The following is a 6000-nucleotide window of genomic DNA, read 5'->3' as shown; positions in this document are numbered from 1 at the left end:
AATCACTGCATGAAGAATTTTTCATCGCCATAATAGGAAGTTTGTATTAATCCCTGTTAAAATATTGAAGATGACACTTAGAACGTTTAGAATACATACTTGTGATCTCATTGATAAGGCTATTTTAGAAATAAATTTGCTTATGAGATCAAGGCACTTTTCAGGCTTGGTGTTTAAAATGCTGGACTCTTTCTAATCCACAGATACTAGCTTCAGGGGTCATTTGAGAGAAGTTTGAGTTAAGAAAATAGATCCCTATCCAAACAATGAAGAAATGTTAGCTTCCTATTAGACAATGCAGTCAAGGGGATGAACATGCCTCTTGCCAAGAGCCTTCTATCTTGTCTCATGAATCACATTTGGAAAAGTGTAAAGTACTGTTATGTGTATGGCCATGGGTGTGACCAGACATTCAACGTTATTCAAAACCTTCAGAGAGAGATCTGCTTGGGTTTTTAGACACAGTGTAAAGTTGTTGGATGTCAACCTTTCATGAAATCAATGAGAAGCAGCTAATTTGTACTGATACTTTTACCTCCACCTTTTAAAGACCTAAATATCATTGAAAATCTGACTCCTACTTTTTAATCTCTTTAGTAAGATAAATTGGGCTTAGAGCTGGTATAACAAAGTGAAATTTTATGGCCTGTGATATTACAGAGGTCAGGCTAGATGATCATTCAGGCTTCAAAACTCCGTCAAATGACTCACAGCATTTGGTTTCAAGCTTTCCTCTTTACTCACACATTTTCTCTGTCCCCTCATGCTAGGACATTATACTGTTTTGAATTTATAAATCACAGGACAAAAGCCATTAGAGATGGTAAAGATCCAATTAATCATTTACCCATTCCGTGTCAAAGAGAATACTGTTAAAAAAAAAGATATTTCAGATATTAAACTGATGGCTGAATAATACCACACTTACTCTTAGCCCAAGGGCCTATATCTTTTAAAAAGTAATTTCTATCTTCTATCACAATCTATTTTAATCATCAATATTATTCTTTCCCTGGAGGGGTGCCCTCCAAACCTCCTTAAGTTTGACACTCTTAGCCATAACAATTCCCACTCCATTAAACCAGCCCATGTAAATGGAGAAGATACCTCAGTTCAGTTCTGGAGGATTATTACAGCAGTCACAGCCACAGAGATTTATAAAGTCACTTTTTTTTTATCTCCAGTGCCTCCTGAAATTTTAGCTCCTCAATTAATAATCTTTCCATTACAGAGGTTACATTTGGATGAAAAACAAAGTTGTCATTCTTCTACAAATTGTAAGTTCACACTGTCCTGTTATATTTAGGTGCTACATTCTGAGTCTAGACAAATATTTTGTAGCAGTGTATCCACATGTACCATCAACAAGGAAGGGGATAAAATGCAGTAACTACAGAAAAAGTTGTCAACTTAAAAACATTACCCAAATTTATCACAATAGAAAGTACAGAAAGGAGAGGTAGATCCAGAAACAATACTGACAAGAACTCAGGGAATAAGATTCATGGAAAAAAGCTCATTTGATACTAGGAAGATCATGAAACACCAACATAGTACCCAAGAAGTACAGCTATTTTGTATGTATTCATATTCAATGTACATACACGTCCACACGTCCCCCAGGATGCACTCAAAGAACAAAGGGAGGATAGAAAGAGATATGTTTGATACTCCTCTATATGTTTATTTTGCATACATTCATTTACAAATATGAGAACTTGATAACAATATTGGAGTTTTGCAGAAAGCTAATGATGCCATTGAATAAATTTCAGGCTTCATTGTTTGTCCTGCTAATGGTCTTAAATATATTTAAAAAATACACAATCCTCCAGACCACGGGAAGAGAAGCAGATAAAAAGGAGCTTCTGTGCACAGCAAACAGATTCCTCTCCACTGATTTAGTAAAGAAAATGGAATATTTTAATGATTTTTTTCTTCTATGTCATTAGCTTTTGTATTAATGTTCAGCATCACTGATTCTAGACATCATATCTCACTCTCTAATTTCTTATTGATTTATGCCATAAAATTGTGGAGAGAAAGCAATAAATTATATTTTCTGTCATATTGAAGAATAAATTAACCTATTTTACAGCACAGTTCACAAGGATTAACTTGTACCATTCATTTAACCCACAGTAACAGTCTGGCCCTTCCCAAAACTCTAAGTAATGGAAAAAAGTCCCAGTCATCTAACAGAAAAAGAAAAACAACAACAACAAAAAAAAAACCAGCAAGACAACAGTCTTCTTTCATTTTTGTCTCACTAAAGGATTTGTATGATTCACATCTGGCCCAGTTCCTACCCACTTGCTTATTATCCAAATCAAACCTCTTGCTGATAACTTTCAGTCAAATTTTACAGCCTCTTTGATTTATTTAAGACTGGGAGGAAACCGACCAACACTGAAGAGCTACAATTTTCTTCTAATTCATCCATGTTGCACAATTCCAGCCATACCTCTTTCCTTAAAAAAAGATTACATTCCAGATTAAATCCTAATTTTTTGTTGCCTTGATCACATTAAATTTTCTTTCAAAATCATCTCAAGAGTGAGTGATCTACCAGTTCTCTTCACCAAAACTGCTTGATCTTTTCACTTAGAATTAGCAGATTTACTAATGAGGTTTCTTTCCATTTTTAATGGGCTTCCCTGGTTTTATGGACATGAAAACAAATAGGGCCAAACTGCTGCAACTTTTGGCATGAGGGCGTTTTATGGATTTCAGTTCACCCAGTCATAAGGAACAGCTCAGGAGTTTGGGAGAAAGGACAAGGACTTCATGTCAGGTGCACTACCTTCTAAAGAAATATTTAAAACCAGAAGTGTCTCCAACTGCTTCTATTTATTTGAAATGAGACCACATAGAGAAGAACAATCTCTCAGCAGCCAATAAAGGGAGGAAGGGAAACTATTGCCAAATCACTGTGAGAAAGAAAGATGGGAGCTGAAAATGGGGAATATTTTTAAAATCCTCATTGTGAATTACTTTTACTTCTTTTATTCTAACAAGATCTTTGAGCACCCTAATAAACAAAGCAAAGCAGAGAGACTAGATTTGACTTTTTCTTTCATAGAGACTTAAAAAAATAAGGCAAAAAAGCAGCCAGGAATATATGTTTGTTTAATTTAAAACGCATTTCCCTAAGGGTGGCATTTGACATCTTGTGTTATTGCTGGGGCTAGAAAAAGCCTGGAAATGCCATGTCCCCTGTCATAAATAGAGAAAACACTTCCTATGCTGATTGTGGTTTGCTGCTGATAGAACAAAATCTGTCGTGACAAAAAAAGATCTGTAAACGTTCATAGATGGAACAAATACAATGGCTTTCTAAAGTAATCTCAGTAGGCTGCTCACAGATTTGCCTTCATCTTTACAATGAAGGTGACCTCTCCTCAAGCAGAGACTTGCAGTTTCATCTAAAGGAATCTAAAAGAAAGTGTACTGAAATGCATCTAGGAACAATGAAAGCCCAAGGTTTATCCTAGTGAATCCACTGGCTTTTATCAGTCAATTTTATCAGTTTTTGCAAAGTCTGTGGAAACTCTGGGGTGGAACAGGACATCTTGGTCCTTGTTAAACAACATGAAAACACAGCGTATGTTCATGCACAGTGTGTGTGTACGCATATGTTACACAACATGGCAATGTATATGTAGGTATACAAATCAAAAGTTGATTGAAAGTTTGTTGAATTAAATGGTTCTGGAAACTTCTCCAGTTGTCAGCAGGAAATAATCCCCTTCTTCTGAATTCTTTTTGGTACAGAGGGTGTATAACACCCTCAAAATAATATACTGAGTACTGAAAACCCACTGAGAGCTCCAGGTGGTGTTGATGATGATCTTAACACATAGAGAGAAATTTGTATTCTGATCCTACAAGATAGATGTGGCAGTGTGGCTCCCGACAAGTTGGATCTGCTATTCAGACAAGCCCTCAAGGACCAGCAGAAGCCCAATTAGACTTAATGAATCACTTACACTTCTTCATCATTTAAGCCAATATTCTCTTTCCTGGAGGTTTAACTTCTGTTTCTCCTACTTTGATCTTAGACATGTAATAACCTCTTCTTATACCTGAGTACTTTTGTTTTGGATAAGCTCACTGAAGTGCACACTGTTATTTATTCCTTTTCCTTGTTGGTTAATATTAGAAAAACCTTTACAAGTCTATGTGATTTTAATGTTTATCTTCTTGGAACCAAGGAGATTCTGACCCACATATAAAAATTTGCATTCAAATTTAAGAAAAAAAAAAGAAAATCAGCAGCCTGGGGAGAAAATTACTTTCATGTGATAGATATGGTAGTCATTGTTCCATATGTTGTTCTAGAAAGTATTTTTTTATAAAATGTATAGGGAAAACATAGATAATATTAGTCATCTAGCCTTTTCCTGTCAAAAGTAATTTTGTATTTCTTTATATATGTTTGTGCATACAGTTTGTTTTAAGGACCTTTGTTTTAAGGTCAAAACATAGTGTGACTTAAATTAGATGTACAAAAGTTTGTATGAAATAAATTTGATTTTCAGGATAACTGCTCTACAATCTAGGATGCACATTATTTCTTCATTAGAAAAATAATAAATATTTTATTATTTCTTCTAGTGTATAACATAAATCTGTTATCAGGTTAGTGAGAAATGCTAGGTAGAGGTAGTTTTGATCCATTATTTTGCTGTTCTTGTCTGATTATAACAGAATGATCTGTGTATGGGCATGGAGAAGGAAATAGTTTACTGTATTTAATTAATCTCTGTTTCTTTAACTGCCTGTGACAGAAACAGTCACCCATAAAACCAGAAACAGTCACAATATTTTTTCATTTCAACAAGACCCTCAGCTCTGCAAAGCAACAAAAGCAGCAAAGCCCCACTGCTTTTTCAGAGCTGTCTGGAGAGGGAGTTGCATGATGTAGTCAGAAGAAACACTAATTTTATTGATGTACATTAAAATCTCTTATGCCCTTTTAAGGCATCAGAACTTCAAGCCTAAGCAACACCTGGGCTTCATTAACCTAAACTTCTCATGAAAATACATGTGTGTACATTGCATTCAAAAATCCAACATGAGCCTGTTTGGCTTGGTTGGGGATCTTTTTTCCTTTTTTTCCCCTGTAAGATGAGGCAGTTCTGTGTCGTTTTCTAGTAGTTATGGAACTTGCCTTGAAACTATAGCATCTGCAGCCTCCTCCATCTTTTGGAATCAAATCTCAATTTTTTTTTTTTTATATCCCCCAGAATACCATAATCACCTGGTGGTGGGTTGTAAGAATGCTAAGAATATATCTAAGTTTTATAACTCGGCTTCTCTGTTTGGTCCCAGATCCCTATTCCTCAGCTGCCCACATTCTTCAAACATTCATTTTCTTCTGAAAAAATATTTTTTTCTTTCTTTTCGTCTTTTCTTTTCCTTTTTTCCTTTTACTGCAAACCATCTTGTACTCTTCAAAATAAAAACCAGCTGCCCATCTGAGTAATGTTTGTTGTAGTGCCTCCTCACAGCAAGTATGAAAGGCAAGACTGCAACTGGTAAAATACCCTCTGCTATATTCATTATTTTAGTGCAATTGGAGCAAGGTTGCCAGCTTCTGGAAGTGACCAGCTCGTTCCTGTGCTTAGGTTCATAGCTCATCTGGCCCCTATGTAATGTTCTGGCAAGTCCTGGGAGAGTTCCCAAGTGCAGGATGGTGGATTCAGCTCTGAGTGTCTAAGTGTCCAAGTGGAGTGTGGCACTTTGAAAACCCATCATCACAGAGGAACAGACATTCATTGACAAAATATATTTTTGGACTTGCAAGAACCCAAATGGGGGCCAGAGGAGCTTTGAGGCTATGTACAGGAATTTCTTGGTCATTTCTAGAAGAGGCAACCTTGAATGGTACTTTAAACCATTTGTAACCACTTGATCTGGGTACAGTGGAAGCTGCCTGGATTCACTTATTACATATTTAACCTTATTTCCACCTCAAAAAATTGTGTCATTCCAAAA

Source organism: Fringilla coelebs (genome assembly GCF_963513975.1).
Source record: "Fringilla coelebs genome assembly, chromosome: 1".
Lineage (NCBI taxonomy): Eukaryota > Metazoa > Chordata > Aves > Passeriformes > Fringillidae > Fringilla > Fringilla coelebs.
This window is presented reverse-complemented; position numbering follows the sequence as displayed.